Source organism: Boleophthalmus pectinirostris, unplaced genomic scaffold (genome assembly GCF_026225935.1).
Source record: "Boleophthalmus pectinirostris isolate CB_2022bp ecotype Guang Dong unplaced genomic scaffold, ASM2622593v1 HiC_scaffold_2, whole genome shotgun sequence".
Taxonomy (NCBI): domain Eukaryota; kingdom Metazoa; phylum Chordata; class Actinopteri; order Gobiiformes; family Gobiidae; genus Boleophthalmus; species Boleophthalmus pectinirostris.
The window spans coordinates 5,610,093-5,635,488 of NW_026571152.1; the positions used below are offsets into that span (position 1 = coordinate 5,610,093).

At 41.2% G+C, this 25,396-nt stretch overlaps 1 protein-coding gene across 2 annotated transcripts in view; it reads right to left on the bottom strand.

Annotated features, from left to right (window-relative positions):
* Positions 1 to 25,396, bottom strand: part of peak1 (pseudopodium-enriched atypical kinase 1) — a 227,674-nt gene that overhangs the window by 179,207 nt on the left and 23,071 nt on the right. Inside the window, exon 2 of one of the 2 annotated variants that reach the window (XM_055155510.1) lies at positions 9,669 to 9,738. The exons of the other annotated variant lie outside the window; for it this stretch is intronic. The gene's annotated coding sequence lies outside the window, so the exon portion shown is untranslated. The remainder of the gene's footprint in view (positions 1 to 9,668; positions 9,739 to 25,396) is intronic. 2 annotated transcript variants of the gene reach the window in all.

Below are 25,396 nucleotides of genomic sequence, written 5' to 3' on the forward strand. Positions count from 1 at the left end.
CCACGTCGACATCAGCTGAACATTACTGATTGGTAAAGTATTAATAAACATTAGTAGATAAACTTATTATATCGTGTTCACTGCAGTATAGAACAATGAGCTTATGCTGTCGTTTATGTTTAGGTGTTCATGTGGGAATTGTCAGCTGATGTGGGGAGGAGGGGGGGCGGAGGTGGGGGAGCGGGGAGGGGTCAAACGTGTCATAGGTGTATCTGCCGCGTCATCGTTGTAGCAGCTTTAGTTCGTTGTCACGTGGGAGGGTGGCAGAAATACATTGCACTTTGTTAAAAAAAACACAGAATCAATCTAAAAACCACTGCGGCGACATATCCAAGGCCCACACATCACTCTTAGAAGGTAGAAAGCTCTGAAAAATTGATTTTGCATGAGATGGGCCCTTTAAATTCCATGCTCCATCACTAGAATCATTTGGATGATTTCAGCCCGTTACGTAGTCCTACGATATTACATGGATAGTAACAACAGACTTAGGGCATCATTTTATTCTAGTGAGTTGTCTTCAAGGCTTCTGCATGATAACAAAATGGCAAATACACCTTACACCTCAGTCATTACGACCACTGATGTATAGTGGGAGCCTGTACAGATTATGACGACCTCATTTGAACTAAGGTTATTATAGGATTCAAGTTTGCCCAATTCTGTCTCCCCCTCCCTTAGAGCCTACTTCACATTTGGAGGGCGGAGCCTGTGCTTTCTCAGGACGGGCGGGGAGATGAGCAATAGTCGGCCTTTCATAGTTCCTGGTCTGTAACTGCCTCCAAGAAATCAGTAAGATTTCATAACTATTGTGTAATAGATGTTCCAAAACCCCAACTGTGCATCTATATGTGCAGAAGATACAATGTGTAAAGTGTTACTTTGCATGAGATGGGCCCTTTAAATATGTGACATGTTAGCAGTTAATACCCCGTCCCTCGTTAATAAGTGCTCTTTTTTTCTTCTTCTCCATCTGCTCAACTGATAAATAATGAAAGAGGTGAGCTGGGTTTTGATCTCAGGTCTGATCACGTGAGCTGTGGTGCAGGTGCATTCCTAAAATCAGCCCGAGGTGTGAGACGTGTGAGGAACGATCACGCCAGGGTACATACACACATACACTGTTCATATACATTCTTCTGTGTGCTTCCTTTCTCCGTTCTGAACACGAACGCTGCAGCATTTTTTTAAATATTATGATCTGATTTTAAGTTTATTTTTAGATAGTAGGATTCTGTTCAAAGTTCACATTTTGAAAGGTCCTAAAATGTTCTTATCTCCTCAAAAACAGACCTGGTGTTGTGTTTTGTTTCATTCACACATGTATGGTACTGTGGCCTATGTATTGAGGTATGTATCATATCCTGGCCTATGTATCAAGGTACATATCATATTGTGGCCTATGTATCAAGGTATGTATCATATCGAGGCTTTTGTATCGAGGTATGTATAGTATCGTGGCCTATGTTATCAAGGTATGTATTGTATGTGCCTATGTATCAAGGTATATGTATCGAGGTATGTATCATATCGTGGCTTTTGTATCGAGGTATGTATTATATTGTGGCCTATGTATTAAGGTATGCATCGTATCGTGGCCTATGTATCGAGGTATGTATCATATCATGGCTTTTGTATCGAGGTATTATTATATTGTGGCCTATGTATCAAGGTATGTGTCGTATCGTGGTCTATGTTATCGAGGTATGTATCGCATCATGGTCTATGTATCAAGGTATGTATCATATCGTGACCTATGTATTGAGGTGCATATCATATCGTGGCCTATGTATCGAGGTATGTATCATATCGTGGCCTATGTATCGAGGTATGTATCGCATCATGGTCTATGTATCAAGGTATGTATCGTATCGTGGCCTATGTATCGAGGTATGTATCATATCGTGGCCTATGTATCGAGGTATGTATCGCATCATGGTCTATGTATCAAGGTATGTATCGTATCGTGACCTATGTATTGAGGTGCATATCATATCGTGGCGTATGTATCGAGGTATGTATCGTATCATGGCTTATTTATCAAGGTATGTATCATATCGTGGCCTATGTATCAAGGTATGTATCGCATCGTGGCCTATGTATCGAGGTACGTATCATATCGAGGCTTTTGTATCGAGGTATGTATCGCATCATGGTCTATGTATCAAGGTATGTATCGTATCGTGACCTATGTATTGAGGTGCATATCATATCGTGGCCTATGTATCGAGGTATGTATGATATCGTGGCCTATGTATCAAGGTATGTATCGCATCGTGGCCTATGTATCGAGGTACGTATCACATCGTGGCCTATGTGTCAAGGTATATATCGCATCATGGCCTATGTATTGAGGTATGTATCGCATCGTGACCTATGTATCGAGGTATGTATCATATCGTGGCTTTTCTGTCGAGGTATGCATTATATTGTGGCCTATGTATCAAGGTATGTATCGTATCGTGGCCTATGTATCGAGGTATGTATCATATCGTGGCTTTTGTATTAAGGTATGTATCATATCGTGGCTTTTGTATCGAGGTATGTATCATATTGTGGCCTTTGTATCGACGTATGTATCACATCATGGCCTATGTATCGAGGTATGTATCGTATCAGTTAACAGCACAAATCATCTCACCTGTTGTAGTTCCAACTAAATCAGCTCATACTGATCAGATTGTGTTAAAAATAAAGCTCAGATTAAAGTCTAACAGCCTCAGATAGAGCAGTGCTTACAGCTACGAAGTATATATACTCTGTACTGTACTGTGAAGCAGAGGCTGAGACCCTCCCCCAAAGAACATCCAAGGAAAAACCAACAATTCCCTTTGATCCCACAACACACTGGTCCAGGTTTCTGTCCACACTGAGAAATTAAAAATAGAACCTCCGCTCACAATAGCCCACCTCAAGAAATAACACACTTAAGTGGTGACTTTTAAAGGGTACATATTACGCTATTTTCTGATCTATGTTATAATGTAGTTTCCTCATCACAAACACACCTGGAGTTGTGTTTTGTTTCATTCACACATGTTAATATTAATTGCTGGATGTATACTGCGATATTTTGGATGGTTTCTCTCAAAACTACGACCAAATCATAAGGTTTCAAAGTTCACAGCTCATGATTCCTGTTTTCAAGAGGAGACAGGTTTGATTTTCTTGTGACCTACAATTGTTGATCAGGAGCTGGTCATGAGGTATTAATCGGTTTTCATTACCACTTGTATACTACACGAAGCACGACACACGATTAAGCCAAAAGTCGGCTCAAAAAGGGTCAAAAATTGCACAGTGTACTCCAGGAATCTGTGTATCATTCGTTCATTCGTTTTTCAATATAAAACCAAAAGTAAGAAAATGTAAAAACAACTATTTTCTTCATTATTTGTCTCCAAAACCAAACGGATAATGATTAGTTTTTTCAGTTTTCGATTTTGTGTTTGAGATGCGCCTGCGTAGTCTGACGGGTGATCAGCACTGAGTCCAGGACCAGACTGGGACCAGACCAGGATCAGACCGGTACTGAGACTGGGACTGGGTTCGGGACCAGACTGGGACCAGACTGGGACCGAGACTGGGACCAGACCAGAACTGAGACCAGGACTGAGACCAGGACCAGACCAGGACTGAGACTGGGCCCAGACCAGAAATGAGACCAGAACTGAGATCAGGACTGAGACCGGGACCAGTCCTGTTCCAGTCCCAGAATCATTATCCATTATTCGTTTGTTCATTTTAGTTTTGGAGACAAATAAATAAGAAAAAAGTTGTTTTTTTGTTTTTCTTATTTTTGGTTTTATATTGAAAAACAAATGAATGAAAGATACACGGATTTCCCGGCTTAACACACAAACCCTGCATATTTAGGTTGACTTTTTCTCTCAAACAGAAAACAGTCCATTTGATCTTGTGATATCATGTGGTGATACAGGAAGTGCTCCACTTTGTTTTTAAACTCCGTACCTCTCCACAGATCTGACCTGTTATGATGGTGCCACTTATTAGACTTGATGGAGATGGATAAGTCAGACTTTGGAACATTACAGTCAAAGCAATAACATCCATGGAGATATGCAGGTGGAGGATCCAAATGATTTTAAAGCAGACCTAAAGCAGACAGAGTTTTTAACCATGTCATAGATGTTTCCTTCTCATTTACACATTTCAAGTTGTATTTAGAGCTGCAGTCTCCAACCTTTTTCTTCCGGTGAGCTACCGTTACAAAAAGAAAATGCCAAAGAGCTTCTACTTTTAGTGATCACAAGTATCACTGCCTGTGGGTTTGGTGGTCGGTGTTGTGGTGAGGCCAATATTGAACAAAGACTTGATTTAACAGGCACACATGTCCCTAAGGTTGTAATGGAAGAGAAACAATAGTCCGATACACCAAACATAATAATACACTTCAAGCTCGGATGTGACGGCAAATCCGAGGTCCAAGTAGGGCTGTCGCAATAACTGCAAAAATTAATCACCGCAGTACTGAGGCCCACCATGCACCGCGGTGGGCCTCTTAGTACTGCAATCACCGCACGTGACCAATGTGACCCGACCCAGAGTCCTGGACGGCTCCACCTGTTCCCACCTGTGCCCGTGATAACCCAGGACTAACCCAGGACTAACCAAGGGCTAATCCAGGACCGTCTGATGACCGCAGGTGAAAGGACCGCAGCAGCTCCGTGCCGCGCGGAGTTAAGTGCGGCCATCGCCCGATCGTGCTTTGCAGACACCTGCTCCGCGTGCTTGTGCTAAGGGCTCCCTCTCTTAAGTCCGCGGGTACCTGACCTGGAGCAGGACTCTGACCCGACCTGGAGCAAGACTGTGACCCGAGCTGCCACAGTGAGAGCTGGAGAGATGCGGCACTTGTTCCAAAGCCAAATGTTACTTCTTCCGCTACACACGCTGTATCCACACGACAACCAAGGTACATGTGCATCTACGCAACAAGCACATCATCAGAGAGAGTTTTCCTGTGCAGCTGGAAATATTCTAACTCTGGGGGATGTGGGATGGGGGAGGGGGTGCGATATCACTGCATACCATGCTGTTGAGCCACTATACCACACCACAGGAGAAATTCCCTAACCGCAACAGCCCTAGGTCCAAGTGAGAGTTGGAAGATAATCAAACACAGGGTTAGTTTTAGATGAATAATGTGATTTAAAATGTGCAAATTACAACATAAAGATCCACGGGGGTTATAGATTATAACTATAGAGCAGACACAAGCACAGTAGGTCTTCTTGTCGTGATTCAAGTCAAGCAGAACACTTATTTATAATTTCCTTCAACATCCAAACTGAACGACAGCACCGCCTTGAAGCTATACTCAGGGCCGATAATCTCTCACAGCATGACGTCTCATTGTGCTGCCCGCTCTTTTGTACGCTCCCTTCAGCAGAACACACTTGTTAGGCTGTGGTCAGTGCAGCAATCATTGGCTCATCAGACTGTGCCTCTGCTCCTGTCACTCACACCTCTTCCTCCCTCCCTCTTTCTGGTGGTTCCCCTCTGGCCCAGATCTCATGGCTCAGTGCCAGTCTCCGGGCAGGACTCCCACCTGGTCCCACAGTAAAGCACAGGATCATATGGGCCCAAGAGCTCACACAACAACCTGCAAAAACAACATACATCCTGCAGCATGTATTTACTCTACTGACATGTCGCCACAGTTCAAGAACTAAGCCCTGATACTGGTAACGCTTAAAACAGTAATGGCACATGAGTTAAATGAACCATGTGTAAGATTTTGATTTTAAATTGCATAAACATGACCAGAAAAGAAGAAAAGATTCAAACATGTTGAAACTAAATAAAGAGCTTACTGATAACAACTGTAATGCAGATTCATTCCTGTTTACAAAACAATCATTGGACATAATGAATAAGTTGTTTATATCATAATTGGATCATCCGGACAACCAAAACACCCAATCAGAAAGCAGAATGAGCCTCATGTAAATCTCACAGTGAAGTTTCCGTGCTGAAATCCAGTTGGTTTAAATCTGTAGTGTTTGTGTCTGCTATACAGCTTTATTCTAGTAGTATCTAACTGTGAACTATTATGTTACCATTTGCATAATATTTAAATGACTGTGGGTGGTGTCCAATGGGAGCTGATGTCCCCGTAAACGTCATCATAACAAAAAGTCTTGAGGTTGTTGCCCCTCCGATGGATAGCAGTAGATTCACATTAGCATTAGTATTTTTTTTCATTTGTACCAAAATGACTACACAACACTGCTGAATCCTGCATGTATCACAGATTAAGAAAGTAAAATTGGAGAACAAAGTAAGTACGTCACAGTGGATGTATGCTGATGGCAGTTACAACTAGGGTTGTCCCAATCCAATCATGTGATCGGAAATTGGTGCAGATCACGTGACTGCAGACTCAATCCGGACTCAGACATTATCCGATTTTGTATCGGATAAATAATATACGTATATAACACACAACACACACAGGACACACAGCCCACAGCTAATAAAATTTAAGTTTTGGACATTTGATTTTTCACAAGTTCAGCCCAAATACTACACATTGAAATCAATACAATCTGATCCCCCCATAGATCCTGGATCTTATTCTTTGCTCTTAGTTCAATTCATAATGTTTTACAGAAGTATCGGATCAGGACTAGGTATCGGCAGATATTCAAAATCAAATGACTCAGTCTCGGAATCGGGGGCAAAAAAATGTGATCGGGACATCCCTAGTTACAACAGGGGTTTTGAAAATAAGCAATTAAAGATGACTCAAAGACACACGAATCACTCCAAATACAACTTTGAGAAAGTAAATGAGAAGAAGAAACATGTAACATTGTTAAAAGCTCTGAAAAGTCGATTTTACACAATGGGTCTGATTTAAACCTAAAATGCCTCGCTCTGATCTGAAGAGTCACTCCCTAAACCCCAACACCTGCACCAACCATGAACCAAAGCCTCTGATACAATATTCTGTCCATTTACTGAGAAGAATAGAGACAGATAACAGATCCAGGTTTACTCAGGTTCAGTTGTGATTGTAATACCTTTTTAATATGTCAGTGTGTGGACTACATCCAGTTCACTGAACATGAGTTCATGATGAAAAGTGTGTAACTGTGATGAATGCAGGTTCTTCATTAGTGAGCTCAGAGTGTGACTCAGTGTTCCTCAGTGTTCCTCAGAGAATTACACTCACAGTGTTCATGTGTGAATCACTATGAAGTCATCTGAATACCTCATAAACTCATCATGTGTTAATGCTTTAAGTCATTTGTTTTTGACACTGTATTATTCATTTAAGATAAGAGGGAACAAGGCCTATTAACGAACATTTAGACAAACATAAAGATACCAGAGCTAGAATAGAGTCTGTGCTAAGGTATGGAAGAGTCAGCTGGTTTGGAAACACGACTCTCAAATATAAATGTCACATCCTTAGACTGGTCAAACTGTCTGTAAAATCATGGACAGTGAAACAGACTCTGAAGACCATCAGATCATCTCCTGTCCTCAACACACAATCTGAGTTCCTGCTTCTGGGAAGAGGTACAGGGTTCTCTTATGTAAAAGTAACAGGTATAAAAACTGCTCCATAAAATGTATTAAGAACAAGGACTGACTGTGCAGGTGTCAAGTCTGAGTGATTCTATATTGTCCAGTTCTACAAGTTTTTCTTTTGTCATTTGTCACATCTGTTTGTTAAAGATACTGACCACTGCTTCAAGATGAACTTCTTCATGAGGAGATGATATAAACCTAAACCCAAACCCAAACCTAAACCCAAACTCAAACCCAAATCTAAATCTAAACCCAAACCCAAACCTAAAAGCAGCATAATACTTCTGTAGCCGGAGCTGGTATCGTGGCAGAGCAGCTCCTCCCTCCTGATTCAGGCGTTCCATTCCTTCTTTTCATCATGTCTGCTCAGGGCCATTCTCAGACGGACATGTCATCCCCTCATCCACTCGTCCCCTCATCCCTTCATCCAGCTGGATCAGGACAGACCCCAGTGAGGGCCAGGGCCAACTGAAACTGCAGCAATCTTTTTTAATCACGACCCCCAAACACAAAAAATAGACTTCCCATGATAGAGCAGATTTAAATCAGACCAACTCTGCAAAATCGAGCTTTTAACCATGTTATAGTTGTTCCCCCTTCTCATTTATTCACCTGAAGTTGTATTTGGAGTGATTTGTGCCTGTTGGAATAATATTAAATATCTTATTTTCAAGATGCCATTTTGCCATTTTGCTGCATCAACTTCTATTTTAACACCCCCCCTGCTCTCTACTTATTTAATTCACCAATACAATTTTTGGATTCTGATTTCAGACAGGATTTAATTAGCCTGATTCATCAGCCTCAGACCTCGCAGCATTAGGATTCATTCGCTTGGCGGTAGGCTGGTACTTTTTTATTCAACCAATCGCTGCTATTTGGTCATGACATATGTAATCTGCCAAATCCTGTAGGAAGAAGGACAATAACATCTTTCCTCTTGATAAAATTCACCAAACATTCTTTTTGTTTCAACTTTAAATCCTTGACTTCGTCTACATCCATCTCGACCGCTTTGTTTACTGTTGCAACGAGTTTGACGTCATGGCTTCACAGCTCTTCACTGATTGGTCAGTGCGCGATATACAACTTCCGGGGTTCTTGCAAACCATCTAGTGTATTCTGATTCCTGACCTAGTCGCTGAAGAGAAATGAAATTGAGCAGAGGCACTAGGTGGCGCCTGACTAGGATTTGGAAGCATCACGTAGTCATTTTGGTATAAAAAAATAAATAAAAATAAAAGTGCTACTCACTAGTGTCATCTGCAGCTATCCATCGAACAACTTCACAGCTCTTTGTTGCGATGGTGTTTCAGTTCTTATTGGGAACCACAGTTTCCTAACACAAAAGTTGCACTTGTTTCTTTTATTAAGTCATTTTGGATGAATTTTGTGATTTAAAATGTGCACATTATAACTTTATAATCCACACGTGTCATAAATTATCACTATAGAGCGGACACAAAAACAATATGCCTGCTTTATGTCTAATGTTTCTTGACATATGCCTAGACAACAAATGATATCTACATTCAGCACTGCATTTGAAGGGTGTCCAGCCTTCTTTAAGACCATTGCATACACTGTCATATTCCTTTTATAATCTGGCAACCCCAATGAAATCTTCACAACCCAACTCCAAGATCAGAACCACTGAACTACAGACATGCCCTGTACATCTATTACTCATCTAAAATGGGAATCGCTTGAAACTGGCAAAAGCTCAAAACATGTCAGCACCTGTATGATCTGATATAAAGTATATGACCCAAACTGCACTCATAAAACTGCAACTGCAAAATGTCAGGGAACAGTGAAATTATCTGTACAAATCAAAAATGCATTCAAATTAGAAAGACAAACGTCACATCAGTAGCCAGGAGCAGAGAGGCAGATCTTCGGTGAGAGGTTGTCTGTGTTGAGCGTTTGAGAAGAGGATCGTGTCACTCTCAACATGAGCAGCTCTTTGACAGTGCTACACCAAAACAGCCGGGCTCATTTTACTGACGGATCAGAGCCAGACTGAGGAGTTAACACAGCAAATAGTGCAAAGGAGTGTGCCAAAAGTCTGACTGATGCAACGCAGATAAACATGACATGTGACTTACTGTTGTAGTTCTCAAAATGGCATACAGTAAGATGGTTTAGATGTAACTTTTCTGGTCTAGGGCCCGCCACCTATGGACACAAGCATAGCAAGATCAAGTCAGCTCTGTGGAAAGGCAACCCCACTCACTACAAGAATACATGAAGAACAAGAATACCAGTATTTCGTTATTACTGTATTCATTATTTTACCACAAGGACAGTAATGAGATTCAATTAAATGGGCAGCTCACAGGGAGCCTAATAAATCAATAACACAATAAACAAAACATGTTTTACAGTACTTTTTTCATCTGTACCAAAATGACAACGCAGTGCTGCAGAATCCTACATGTTTCACTGAAAGAAGAAACAAGAAAATACAACTGAAGAACTAAGTAAGTATACTTGACCAAAAAAGAAACACAAGTTCTATTTATATAGCATTTTAATATATATAATTATAAAAACAATGTTGAAAAAAGCTGGAAAAATGTAATAGCTGCAATAGCTGGGTTTCACGTGACGTCACAGGGCTACGTTTGTCAGAGCACAAAATCAGATGGAGGGCAGGAAGTGAACTGACTGGAGGAAAATGCCGATGTGTTGTGTAGTTTACGGCTGTGCCAATCGTTCTAACCGAGAGAAGGAAAAGCGATTTTTTTTAGAGTACCGAATATAGTCGTCCACAAAGGTCAGAAATGGGAAAAGCTGACAGAACAACGCCGTAAAAAGTGGATTACAAACCTGTTTGCGGTCGGGAGGAGCAAAATTCGCTAATGCTCGTGTCTGCAGTGAACACTTCGACAAAGGTTTGTTACAAAGATAAATTGTTTTTTGTGGTTTACCTAAACTTAAAGGAATCATTAACGACTAACGACTAACGGCTAACGACGTTTGTTGACATTAAATAGTTCAGATAGAGGTCACTGCCGATACACTGCAGTTTTTCCCAGAACAGTCTATACACATAAAATAAGAGAAACACTCACCCCGGCGAAGACCAAACCATAATCATCATTTAGGCGTTTTGCACTAAGGTTGAGGACCCATCCACTGACAAAAAAAGTTCTATGCCTCCAAACTTTTGTACTTTGCCTTCATCTGTTGTCTGGTGTAGAACGATGTCTGAAGAGCTAAATAGTTTGTGATCTCCTCTGCCTCGATTGTCGGCAAATCTTTTACTTCGGTTGAAAATTCTCTCATTTTCAATAAGATCAGGGTCACGCCCAATATATTTGTCGACTAACTGCTCGTACTTTTGCCTTGTTACTGGCTCTAAATCCTTACAATAAGAACTCTTCTCCATATCTGTGTTCTCCAGAGCTTTGTGTTTGTCGTGTTTGTCTTCACTTCCTGCCCTCCACCTGAAATTCGCGCATCATTGTGATCATATGACTGAAAACCTCCTATACAAGCCAGGACCCTCCTTCTCATGGACTGTACCAGGTGTCGAATACTGAATTGTGGCACCCTTCTCCATTCTTCCACCAGTGCCGCGCGTTGTGATGCGTGGTCTGCCGCTACGCAGTCTGCTGTACCTGTATCCGTGTACCAAGTCCTCAGAGTCCTCTCGTGCGCATGGAGAGCTGCAACCACTTCTTGGATACGCATCCCCGCATCCAGCATACCGATAGCACGACCCCTCTCCAAATCAGACAACAATGACATGACGTGGATTCCAAGCTCCAAAACTTGGTTTTCTGATGCAAAAGTCCACTAAGAGTGATTCCTGACAACTTTTGTGTGCAGTATTGTTGTCCAAGCCATTGACTGGAATCAGTCAAGCGTAGCAAATCTCTACTGATGTCCAGAGATCGTGTTCCTTCTTTGATTACAGTAAGAGGCCCAACATGTACAGTTAGGGGCAATTTTGAATCACCACAATAATAACAAAAACTTGCGTTTCTTTTTTGGCCAAGTACACGTAAATCAGTGTGTGTTTGCTTTACGGGTGGTGCCGCTTTGTAGTTTACCGAAGTCATGCAGGGAGGCCCGAGTGGATTCATGTATAGGGCGCTCTGGATTGTGGGGTGTGCAGTTGTTTTTTTATGTGGTTAGAGGCTTGTGAGCGTGCCCTATGGTGCGGAAAATACAGTACTTCAGGATTTTATCTGACATATTTCAATGAAATACATAGTTAAGAGCTTCCTAAAAGTGATTCTGAATGATTTTTGAACAAATTCTGTAGCTAAGTTTCTTGTGTTGTGCTGCTTACAAATTATGTTCATGGCAGCAGGTAAGGGGATAATGAATATTTCTTCCCAAATCAACAATTACAGATGCTAAAGGGCATGGGGAACAAGAAAAATTGTCTTGAAAAAGTATTTAAAATATGATTTCATAAACTTCTGTGAGCAAATGAGGATTATATTGATATTACAGACTGAAAGAACGCGTGCCGCTTCGGGAAGATCAACAAATTGACGTAAACAAGGCCCGACATTTGGTCTCGCCATATTCACATTTCATTTATTATGATATAGAAGACATGAGATGATTTGCAAAATGGCATCTTGAAAATAAGGTGAGTAAATGGTGAGAAAAAAAACAACAAAAAACTATGGAATGAATAAAGAGAACTGCAGCAGGACCTCCGTCTTAATGTTCCAGCCATTAACTGACAGGTTCATTAAGAGAAAACCCGAGTCAGTGGAAACTATATATGACAAGAAGTGAAAGTATGTGACCACAAAACAGATCATATCACACACAACATGACACACACTCACACACTCACTACGTTACACACACAGATACACACACACGAGTTTAATTTTACTAATGAGATCACAGACAGGGAGGGAAGTGTGCTTAGAGACGAGTGGAAGGGGAGAGAGGACGGACGGACGGGGAAAGAGGGAGAGGGACTGGGGGGAGAGACAGCAAGAGGAGAAAGAGATGAGGGAGAGGAGAGGGTAGGGAGAGAGAAGGAGGACTTGAGGGAAGAGAGGGGGTGAAAGAGATGAGGGAGAGAAGAGGTAGGGGAGAGAGAGGGAGCATTGAAAGAGATGGGGAGAGGAGAGAGAAGGCAGAGAGAGAGGAGGGTGGGAGAGAGGGGAGAGGAGAGAGAGGGCAGAGAGAGGGAGGACTTCGGGGAGAGATGGTGAGAGGAAAAAGATGGGAAAGGAGAGGGCAGAGAGAGAAGGAGGATTTGAGGAGAGAGAGAGCGGTGCAAGAGATGGGGGAGAGGAGAGAGAGGGCAGAGAGAGCAGAGAGAGAGAGAGAGAGATAAGGATTGAGGGAAGAGAGGGGAGAATGAAAGGGTTGAGAGGGAGAGAGAGCAGAGAGAGGGAAGAAGGCAAGAGAAAGAAAGGGGAGAGAGAGAGGAGATAGGAGATGAGAGAGAAGAGAGAGAAAGGGGAGAAAGAGAGAGAGGAGACAGGAGGGTGGGAGAGAAAGAAGAGAGCAGTGTTGGGAGTAACGTGTTATAAAAGTAATGAAAACTGTAATGCATTGCTTTTTGCTGTAACGCAGTAATGTGACATTACAGGGAACAAACTGTAATATTTTACTCAGTACAAACTTCAGTACGTTACAATGCTTTTTAAACCTGGATTGAAGTGGGGGGTTTTTCTTCATACAAATTCGCTAAAATCACCGCGATATCAGCAGCAACGAAACACCAGAGACGCGCCCGTGTAAACCGTCAGGTAAACGCGAGCGAAAGGACCGACGCAGAACTCCACGCTCCACGGGGAGAAGTGCAGCTGACGCCCGATCACGCCTTGCACACATCCTGCTCCATGGGCTCGAGGTTGTCTCAGGAGCGGTCCTAGATTCCAAGTTCTAGTCCAAGATTAGTCCTGGTTTAGTTCTCTGTTCAGCTCTGGTTTAGTCCTTGTTTCAGTCCTGGTTTAGTCCTGGTTTAGTCCTGGTTTAGACCTAGTTTAGACCTAGTTTAGTCCTGGTTTAGTCCTGGTTTAGTTCTCTGTTCAGCTCTGGTTTAGTCCTGGTTTAGTCCTCGTTTCAGTCCTGGTTTAGTCCTGGTTTAGTTCTCTGTTCAGCTCTGGTTTAGTCCTGGTTTAGTCCTCGTTTCAGTCCTGGTTTAGTCCTGGTTCAGTACATATATAGCGTAAAAGTTCAGCATCTTCGCAGTTATTTTGATCAGAGTAACTCAAAAGTAATGCAATAGTAATATAATGCCTTACATTTAAATGCAGTAATATTGTAATGTAACAAATTACTTTGAAATGACAGTAACAAGTCATAAATAACACATTACAGTTTTGACGTAACTTACCCAACAGCGGAAGAGAGAAGATGAGAGAGAAGACAGAGAAAGAGGAGAAAGAGAGAGGAGAATGGAGGGTGGGAGAGAAAGAAGAGAGATAAAGAGAGAGAGATAAAGAGAGAGAGGAACGGCGATAGAGAAGTGTGAGCTGCAGTTGACAGTAACAGGAGCTTGTTCCAAAATAAGACGACTTTGCACATTTAAAAGGAGCTGATTCTTTGAGTGAAAGGACCAGAGCCGAGTCATGCCGGGTCAGGACCAGAGCCGAGTCATGCCGGGTCAGGACCAGAGCCGAGTCATGCCGGGTCAGGACCAGAGCCGAGTCATGCCGGGTCAGGACCAGAGCTCACATGTGGTCTCTCTGTAACTCTGTGAAAAGGCATTAGCTTCGTCTCTTTCACTTCACGCTGCTTAATCTGCTCCCAGTTCTCCCTCGTCCCCTCCTCCTCCCTATCTATTTTTCTCTCTCTCTATACATGCATCATGAATTTCGGACTTCCGGTCATTGTGCAATGCATACTGGGAAGGATTTTCCGAAAAAGTGAGCATTGAACTGCCATGTTTGTTTTCCCCAGTGGGATGTGTCTATTGACAAAGCCAGTCTTTTCAAGTCTTTTGAACCATATCACTTTTGTTTCTGGTTCTGATATTGTCATATTTTAGTTTTGGGATTTGGACATCGTAATTGTGTGGTTGTTGGATCCTAACAGTGGAAAACGGCTCAAGAAATTTGTTTGGAACTCCATAAATGCAAAAGGGAATCAGATGTGTGTGACTGCAAACCTCCGTTCAAACTGTTTCCCTTCCCAATGGAACTGAAAAATAGTGAAAGGTGAAGACGATGGGCAGTACTGATCCACAGGAAGGACCAAAAAGGAAACCTTTGACTGCCTAAATCATCTCGAGTTTGCAGTGAACATTTTGTATGTGGAGCGACAACAAAGCAGGATCCCGTTTGTTAAGCGAGAGGTGCAGAAGACAAACAGACTGAGCTGCACTTTCTTGTTCTTGTGGTTTTACAGCAACATTAAGTCTTGGTCTCTTTGCAGTGGAAGGTGTTTCTTGGTGAACAGCTGGTGCCTTTCGCTTTGGCGTTGACTTTTTATATTCGTAACCAAGGTGGAGCAAGGGATCAGGATTTTGCTTTGTTGTCGCTCCACATACAAAATGTTTGCTGCAAACTCGAGATGATTTAGGCAGTCAAAGGTTTCCTTTTTGGTCCTTCCTGTGGATCAGTACTGCCCATCGTCTTCACCTTTCACTATTTTTCAATTCTGTTGGGAAGGGAAACAGTTTGAACAGAGGTTTGCAGTCACACACATCTGATTCACTTTTGCATTTATGGAATTCGCAAACAAGTTTCTCGATCCGTTAGGATCCAACAACCACACAATTACGATGTCCGAATCCCAAAACTAAAATATGACAATATCAGAACCAGAAACAAAGGTGATATGGTTCAAAAGACTAGAAAAGATCGGCTTTGTCAATAGACGCATCCCACTGGGAAAACAAACATGGAGGTTTGATGCTCACTTTTTCGGAAAGTCCTTCCCAGTATGAATTGCGCAATGACAGGAAGTCCGAAATTCATGATGCGTCTATTCACTTTCTACTGAAAAATCATCGCCCCTCATCAGACTCCTCAATTTGAAGTAAAAATAAATTTTAACCCACTCTACGTGATCCTGGTGTTTTTATTCACTATTTTGTCCATAAATCAGTTCCTAATATGGAACATGGCTCCAAATTTGCTTCGCTTACAGGTGACGTCACACTCCCTTAGTCCACTTCTTTAAACAGTCTATGATCAGTATTGGGTCAAGACGTATTTTGTTCAAAAATGTGGCAAAAAAGATCAAGTACAGAGTGATCAGTTTCACTTTTCCCCATAAAACAAAATGAAAAATCTCCAAAAATATCCAGCGAACTCAGAACCCAAACCTCAACCACATCTGAAACTCTGTTGGCTTTAGTCTGTTAGACTTAGACAAACTTTATTGAGCGACAAGGGAAATGATTTGGACACAGGAGCTCACACGTCACAATATCATATAATAACAAAGAGCAAAAAATATAAACGGTAATAAAACATCCTAAATAAGAAGAAAAAAGCTTTATGCAAGAGGTCATAGACACGTCACGTTTAGATGAAAAATGGGCAAAAAATGGGTTTATAAAAACAGGCAGAGATAAGCGACATTTCACATCGGGGTGGAACCGGTGAGTCACGGTGACCCAGTTTAAAAAGACAAAATGGAGGAAGGTCTCAGAAGGAGTCAGAAAAAGCAGTTATTAAGAGCAGGAACTCCACACCCAGGATTCAACAACTCATCTGCATCTCATAAGAAACACGTCTGCTACAAGACGCAAGAAAAGACTCATTTATGTATGAAATGTTTTATACTTTAGACGTTATATTACAAAACGTTACTCACTTGATAATTATTATGTTTCTTATTGGCAAAAATATATAATAATAATATAACTAAATATATAATGTATAGCAAAGAGGGAGTTCATAATTAATTCAGTTGTCTGTCCACTGTTTAAACATCCAATATTACATTAAATGGGCTCTTGTGAACTTTAAGCCGTGTTATACTGTCATTTTCTTCTCAAAAACAGACCTGGAGTTGTGTTTTGTTTCATTCACACATAATACTTTATTATTTAAAGTGACCAGATGTCCCTGTTTATCCGGGACAGTCCCCACGTTGAGCCCTGTGTCCCCTGTCCCAACCCATTTATCCAAAACCAGTGATTTGTCCCAGTTTTACACAAGAAATGTCCCAGGTGTTCCAGAAAATCTGCTTAAAAATGACCAAAACACAAAGAAAATGTGACTATACTAACTCATGTTCATCATGAATTTTCTCTGCATAACAATTTTCCTTAATTACGCACTTGTTTCACAATTTTATCATTACCAACCACCATAAACCTGGGGATGTCCCAGGTTTTTATTTTGAAAATCATGTAATTACACAGACCAAGCTGTATAATGTGCCATTTATTTGAGAAATAAGTGCACTTAGCACGGCTTTTTCAATTGTTACGAACACAGACGCTCAGAGCATCGACCATTATGACTCACTACACTCTTTGGCATAGATTGGGCCAATCAAAATGGATGAAGCGCATGAGTTTGGCAGAAAACAAAGTTCCTATTGGACACTAGTTTTTCCTACATCACCACGCAGTGTGTGTGACGTAGGATCATGACGGAAATATGCTGCAAGTCCCAGATTTTCAAGGAAAAAAGAGCAAGTTTCTGTCTTTTATGGTTGTAAAGTTATGCACATTTGTATTCCCAGATATCATATATGATACCGTCGGTCAGGAAGGGTTAACACAAAACCAAACTCCAGGTCTGTTTGTGGTCATGAAACAACATTATAACACAGATCAGAAAATAACATAAAAAATTAATGCAACTTAGCATTGCTATGTGTCCGCTCCCTGCTAAACTAATGGGAAGGGGCGTTACCTTCAACAGTCTCACTCTGGATTGGCTGTTTGGTTGCTGCTTGGTTGGTTCTCATGGTCGGAATTCCAAATATGGAATTCAGCTCCAACACTGCCCCTATAACTGCTGGCCTCGATGAGATTTATTTGGCTTAAGCTGAACGCTGTGGGTGACGTCATATTCACTTAGTCCACTTCTTCATACAGTCTGTGGGTAAACTGTGGCACATTACAGGGAGACAAAAAACATGCATCGCCATGGAGCATTAAAGAGAAAAACTGACACAGTGCACCTTTTAAGACGACTTTTAGCCAACAGAGCTGCGAGCGCCTGCGGTAAACAACAGTAACAGTGTGTCCACTTCAACCTGACACTATGAGGCTATTTCAGGATCCAGGGTGAGACCAGGAGAGGTGCAGGGGTCAAAACCCGGCTCACAGCACACACCAACGCAACACCATTCACACATGTCAGGACGCCAGCAGCACTACGACCTCATCACTGCCACAGCCAATCACAGAGCAGCACCGGAACTCAAATAGTTGTGAAAGTACATCATGGAGAATGTGAGGTTACAGCCTTATATGGAGCTGCAAATAGTGTTAGAGGAAAAGACAGGAAAGGGCAGAAGGCTTCATGTGATGGTCAGAAGACACAAGGTCAAAATCTGGAGATGGGTCCCAGTAGAGCATGGAAACCCGACCAACGTCCGAGGGGGGTTCGGACAAATATTAAGAACTTATGTTGGGGCTCAGGTCGGACTCGGGCACATCAGTGCGTTAGCTGTTTCCTGTCTACAGTAAAATGACTCACTTTGAGAAGCTAAGGTGTTCAAAAGATCAGAGCACTGCACTTCTAGCTTTGATTAGGGACAGGCATGCAATAACATTTTCTTAATCAATCATTGGGAAAATTAATTATCAATTTTCACTTAATCATTAACATTTTTATATTAGAATTATCATCATTAGTATTGCTATGACTAATCTGCACAAATAAACTCAACTTTACAACATATAAACATAATCACTCTAGATCCACATCAGCCCGTTTGACATTATAATGTGTTTCACTAGCTAGGACCACGCCAACAATGACAACAACAAAGAAGTTTATTGATAATGTATGAAGCAAGGCAGAGATGGCTGGGTTGAGACTATGGGTGGGGGCTACGTCTCAAACTGCAATTGGCCCAGCCGGAACGGGACCCCCCATTGTAGGGCTCTTATGACTGAAAGACAAAATAGGGGATGGGAGGGTGGGGTCGAGTTCAGCCGAGACAAACGGGGATGATAGGAAAGGCTGCTACATACAGGCTTCTGGGAAATTAGAGGCGTGGTTGAGGTGAGTTGTGGTTCTCTGGTGAGAGGAGAGGACGGCTGAGGCGTGGTCCTGCTCCTGAATCTCAGTTAATCATATTAACTACATTTAATGCAGCTTTGACACATTTGTTTACATTTTACAGAAACGAAACTTAAAACCACATGACTCATTTGCATAAACTAATTTGTGCTCTGAAAAAAACAGCTCTTTCCTTGTGGCTGATGTGGTTCAGCTTCTGTCGAACTAAATGACACGACTCAGTGGAATATGAGTGTTCTCTCTGTGACAGAGGAATGTTGATGATGATGATGGTGAGTGTGTTGTGTGTGTGTGTGTCGCATTGGTTCATGTTTTCAGAGATCAGACGTGTGCAGGTTTAGAGCAGATCTTTATTTAACATCATTTCACTCACTTTATTTAAGTTGGTCACTTTATTTATTTTGGTTTCTGTTGTGAGGAAAGACTGAAAAGTGTTTGTCTTTTGGACACATGTGCAGTCAACTTTATGTTGCAGTAACCGGGATACTGCGTGTACATGCACCATGACAAAACCGGGATAATCAAAAAACCTGATCATACTCAGGACACTGATGTGCTGTAAACACACTCACTAAGTGGAACAGAATCTCCAAGGAGTCAGAGCCCAAACGTGGAACTGTGAGGCACAACTCCAGTGTTTGTGTCAGACGCAGCCTCGTCTCCTTACACTACACACAGCAACATACATTCAGTCTGTTGATTAAAAACGAACGTGATCAACAGAATTCTTGATGATCAATTATCGATTAGTCAACTAATCATGCCCATCACTAGTTTAGATACAAGTCAAAACTGTGTTATTATTATTATTTGTGAAATGTGGTGCAAAACTTCAGATACATGATTTTTAAAGCATAAAAGACTGAAGTCAGTATTGTAAATGTGCAGCTCCACCTCGATGTAAACAGACACGTGAACTTCTTTTTCCTTTATACTTTTAAATAACACCTCAAACTGGATTAACAGCGCTGTTTTGTGAACTGGATGTCATTATTTGCAGAGGACAATTTCTATGTATAATATGGATGAAAGTCTTTATTATTACTCTCATTATTTTCATTATATCCTGAGTTTGTTTTTTGCGTCTCTGTGTCCGTTAGAAACCACAAACAATATCTTACGCGTGACATTAGGAGTATGAAAACAGTGTGATTTTAACTGTGTCGGGTTCGGACGGGGTTTGGACACAAATATCTTAATGCCTATCGGGCTTGGGTCAGATTCGATCACTGCTCTGTTGGACACAGGCTGGGGTCGGACAGAAAAATTTAGAACGATCCACACTCTAGTCCCCAGACGCTGCACTTTGGAGACGCTGAAGGACAGGTCGAATACAGTGGACCGATTTGCTCACAGGGACAATAAAGTGTTCATTAATCAGACGCCTACCCCGCAACTATGGATCTTAGGTGGGGTACATCCTGGACAGAAGACAATGGCCAAACACCAGGTCTGTATATAAAAATAACTATTACGCTTGTTACTTTTTACTCTGTGTTAAAGAGTAGCATTAGAGCCCAAGGAAGTACGTTTTCATTGACACCTCATTTAACTCTTCTTGTACACACCAGCACAGTGGCAACGTTTACATGATTAATTATTCTGAATAAAATAGTTTGGAATTAAAATATTCTCCTTCGAGTTTACATGGAGATAAGAATTGTGAATTGAGGTTAACATGGAAAACACGTTAAATCGCCTCAGCGTCTGGGGGTGGGGAAGGGTTCTGATTGAACAGGGACACCAACGTATTTATGTCGACCAGAAGAAAACTCACACTTCAGCTGCTACGGGCTTTTTTGTGATCTCGGTTTGTCGTTACGCCACGGACACAAACATGATCCAAACTTTTTTCGCAGTCGCAGTGCAGGAGCTGGAGAATTCTCTCATCACGCTTTACGTCTGTCAGCTGAGGAGGAGGAGGGAAGAGTGTCGGAGAAGGGAGGAAGAAGACAAACGGAGTCAACGGCTGCTCTACCTCAGCCCACTCCCGCATCCCGCTCACAAATCCAAAGAGACGTGGATGAAAGTCCGAAACCAGGACTGGTGGAGCGTCAGAAGGTCGACCCAACGAGCATGCACTGAACGACTGGAATTATTTTTAAGAAGAATAAACGTTTACATGATCGAGGAATGAATTAATTCGGCTTTAGAATCAATTCAGAATAAACCACCCACTTACTCATCGTTCACATTAGGAATTAAGTGTTTACATAGTCTTTTTTAAGAGTAAATTATCTTTATCTATTAAGGCTCTCATGTAAACGTGATAAGTGTTTCCCTGATGGAACTCGGCCAAGCTCAGCCTCAGGTCACAGAGTCCACATGAGGCCAGTGTGCGGAGGGCGGGGCCGTTTGCTCAGGGCCAATATGCTCAGCGCTGAATGGCAGTGTGTTCAATGAGCTGTACAATAGACCTGTACAATAGACCTGTTTTGGGTCATTCAACAAGAGACACAAGAGGAAATGTCGTCATCTTATCTGCTGAAAGGACGAGTTATGCTGAGAATGACCAATAAAGGCATTATTAAGAGACATTTACCAGCGGGACTCAGGTGATCAGGCTGTTTCTATTGCTAAATGGTCGCCGCACTTTTCCATCTTCAAGGCACTGAAAGCTCTTTACAACAAGGAACCACTCACCCATTCACACACCAGTGTACACAGAAACTGGGGGCGAGGTGGGTTAACTGTGAGGGACACAACAACAGCGTTCATCTGTGGGAGCTGAAATAAATCAAGCCGACAACCTGTGCGTCAGTGGATGTGACCCACACTCAACCAAATATGTTAATGTCGAGAGCGGGATTTGATCTACCAACTGAGCTACTGCTGCCCGCAGTGACGATAGTTGTAGTAATAGATGGAGTTTTAGGTAATAATTTTCATAGTTCTATAGTTAGGGCTGCACATCAGAAATCAAAACTGGGATGACGCAATTATCAAATGACAAAAGTCCCAGTTATTTGTTTTATAGAGTCCTCTACAAAAAAAAAAAAATACAAAAATGCATTATAGAAAATATAATACCTGTATGTGTTTAGATCTCTACAAACTTCTCAAACTTTTCACATCAAGTACCACCATCTGGCTTTCCGAGTAACCACCAGATCTAAACCAGGTCTGTAACAGGACTATTCCAGGTCAAAATCTAGGACTAAACCAGGTCTGAAAGTGGACTACATCATTTCCTGAAGGAGCTCCACAGATTCAGAAACACTGTAGTTGATAAGTTCATATATCTCAGATGTGAATGCTCCTGGAGTTATTTACAATTTGCACTCAGAACACAACATTTTAACATTTTATTTTGGTGGCTGAAATAGTAGTAGTAGTAGTAGTAGGTCATTTTCAGATTGTAGAATACAGGTGTCTGTGATTGTTGACAGAATCCAGTATTCATCATGAGTGAAAATATACAGTAATTTCCAGACTATTGAGCGCACCTGAATATAAGCCGCATCAACTAAGTTTTAAAAGAAAAAAAAAGTACATATATGAGGTCGTCTGCTTTTATCGCCTCTGAAAACGTTTGTTGTCTTTTTGCATTGAGTCAGTTCGACACACCGCTGCCGCCAAATTCTCACTATCGACTCATTGATGCCGAGCTCATGTGCAGCAGCTCCATTTGCTTCTTCCACAGCCACATCAATCACCTTTAACTTAAAAGCTGCATCATCTGCATCTGTTTTCCATGAGGAGGGTGTGTGTATGAAGCGTAAAATAACTGCACAAAATACAATCGATCGAGCGTCTTCCTCAGCGCATCACCTCTGTTTCTCCCAGGCTTTACTGCGCATGTCTCCTGCAAGAGCCGCTGTCCTGTCTGGTATCATGTCAGTGTTTTGTAAGATTTCAGCAGATTTCAGACTCTCCAGCGGTCAGGTATAAGTGAATGTCCGGCGACTGAAGTCTGAGGCATTTCTTCTCGTCATTTACGCACTCACCGGCATTTATTGCATTAAGATCTAGCCCCCTCATTCACGTTCATTTAGAATCATAACTTATTTTATCTCTTACATGTTGATAAACTGTTTTAGTGCAGACAGCGCTCACTAACAACTTCATGTTATCCGCACAGACAGCGGTGCTTTCTGTGCTCAGGCTGCTTGCATACACTGTGTTGATAAAAATAATCCATCAACATATTCGCCACATCGCTGTATAAGTCGCAGGGTTCAAAGTGTGAGAAAAAAGTAGCATCTTATAGTCCAGAAATTACAGTATATATACATATATATGAATGACAAATATACAATATCCACCTCTTTTCCCAATTTACTTGTATACATTTTAAACTGTTGAAAGTTTGAAGTACTGTTGCAGTAGTGGTGTACTATGTAACTTTTCTGGTCAAGGGTCTGCCACTTCCTTATCTCCACAGCGATGTTCTTGCTTTGACTGGAATGAAAACCTCTCGCATTCCTTTCATTACAGACGTCACCTGCTCAGGAGGTGGTAGTAGTAGTCGTAGTAGGAGTAAAATTTCCCACACAGCTCCAGCTCTGACACTATGAATCACCAGGACCATTACGTGAGTGAAATATACTGTGGTGAAAAGCAGAACTCCGCTGATCTGACCTGTAACTCGGCATAGAGACGCCACATGCTTGTCTCCATGGCGATAGAAATGTTAAAGACAAAACAATAACATGTCTAACAGGTGGAGGAAAACTTACATACTAGATCTATATAAAAATCTTAAGCAGTTTTTGTATTAGTAGATGCACTAGTAGTTAAAAGAGTAATTGCAGTAGTAGGGAGTATTTCCCACAGCCTCCAGACTCCACAGCTGTACCTCTGACACTCTGAATCAGCAGGAGCATTAGGTCAGTGAAATATAGTGAAGTGTGAGCGGTGTGAGCAGAGACACACACTTTAAATCACACGCTCCACTGACAGGACAAAGTTCAACAGGATTTGGCTTTGGGCCCAATCATTATGGTCAGTGTCACAGTTAAAAGGACTCATCTGGACGAACAGCCGTGAGCAGGGAAAATACACGGGGAAATATGCGAGAAATAAGGAATCATGGAGTTATAATGAGCTGGAATTAGGGTTTTGAAAAGAAAATGCATACATCAATACCCAGATCTAAGTATAATAATATATAAGAAATAGTAAAAAACATTTTGGTATAGTTTTAAAATGGTCTTTATCTGTATCAAAACTAGTAAGACCACACCGCCACAAGGTTGACTGTTATTGCTCTGCAGGGAATGTTCCACATTATGGCGTTAAACGTATCTAGGGACGCACCTAAATCAATGTGTCATTTGGTCATTTGTTTTTCAAAATAAAACCAAAAATAAGAAAATGAAAAAAAAAAAAAAAAAAACAGAAAAAACCCCAAACTATTTTCTTTATTATTTGTCTCTAAAACCAAAATGAAAAAAGGAATAACAATTCGTTTTTTCAGTTTTTGATTTTGTGTTTAAATGAATAATAAAAAAAAAACGGATAACGGCAGAACCGGGACTGAACTGGGACTAAACCAGGTCTAAACCAGTCTTTGTCCTGGTCTGGTTTAAATCCTATATATACATAGACCTCGACGCAGATCCATAAATCAATAACGACGACTGCAGTGTGAAATGAGTCAACGCAGAACTATAATTCTAGCCAGGCTGGTGCCACCTAGTGCCTCCGCTCAATTTCATTTCCTCCAGTGACTAGGTCAAGAATCAGAATACACTAGACGGTTTGCAAGAACCCCGGAAGTTGTAGACCGTGCACCGACCAATCAGCTGTGAGCTGTGAAGCCATGACTCGTCACGTCTGTCTGGGTCCCTTTTGTGGAACAGCACAACAGTAAACAAATCGGTCGAGATGGATGTAGATGAAGACAGACATTCTGTGTTGGCAACGATTCCCCACATCAAGGATTTTCACTCTGTTTTATTTGCTGTTGTGCCAGTGTGGTATAGGATTTTGACCCCGCGGTGAAGTGACCCCGGGGTCAACATACCATATAGTATTTTGACCCCGGAGTCAGAATCCTATTATGGTATGTTGACCCCCCCTAAAGAATATTGACCCCCCCATGAAAGTCTATATTTTATTAATAAAGAACTTGAATTCTATAGAAAAACTTTGAATATTAATACTATATCTGCAAATTAAAACATGTTGACATTTTAAAAGTGTTTTTTGAAGAACTCAGATGCATTTTTTTATGTTGATTATAACTTTTGAATGTTAAAAATGACTTAGTTGTTTAAACACATATTTTACTGAAAATGAGATAAGTAGTTATTAATGAGTTAGATAATCAAAGTGATGTATAATGATTTGGAATCTTGTTAAAATAAACAGGGCTGATCAGTTGAGTAGTTAAACAGGGGATATGAGAAGATTTAATAACACAACATTCCTAAATTCAAGGTCATTATCTTTACAAACCATTGACTAAATTGACATTATGATTAAGGATTATCTGAACATAGCAAACTAAAAACCATAACAATGTAAAATACAATATAAAAAGTGACAAGATTGCTATGTATATGCAATTTGAAGAATACGTTACATTTACACAAAATACCAAGTCGTTCCCCATCAAAACATTCCTTAAAATACCTTAAAAGAAAGTGAATATGTAGCAATATATAATAAAAGTAAATGACTTGAGAAATAATGATCATATAAGTAACTACTAAAGAAAAAAGTAAGGCAGTATGTTGTGC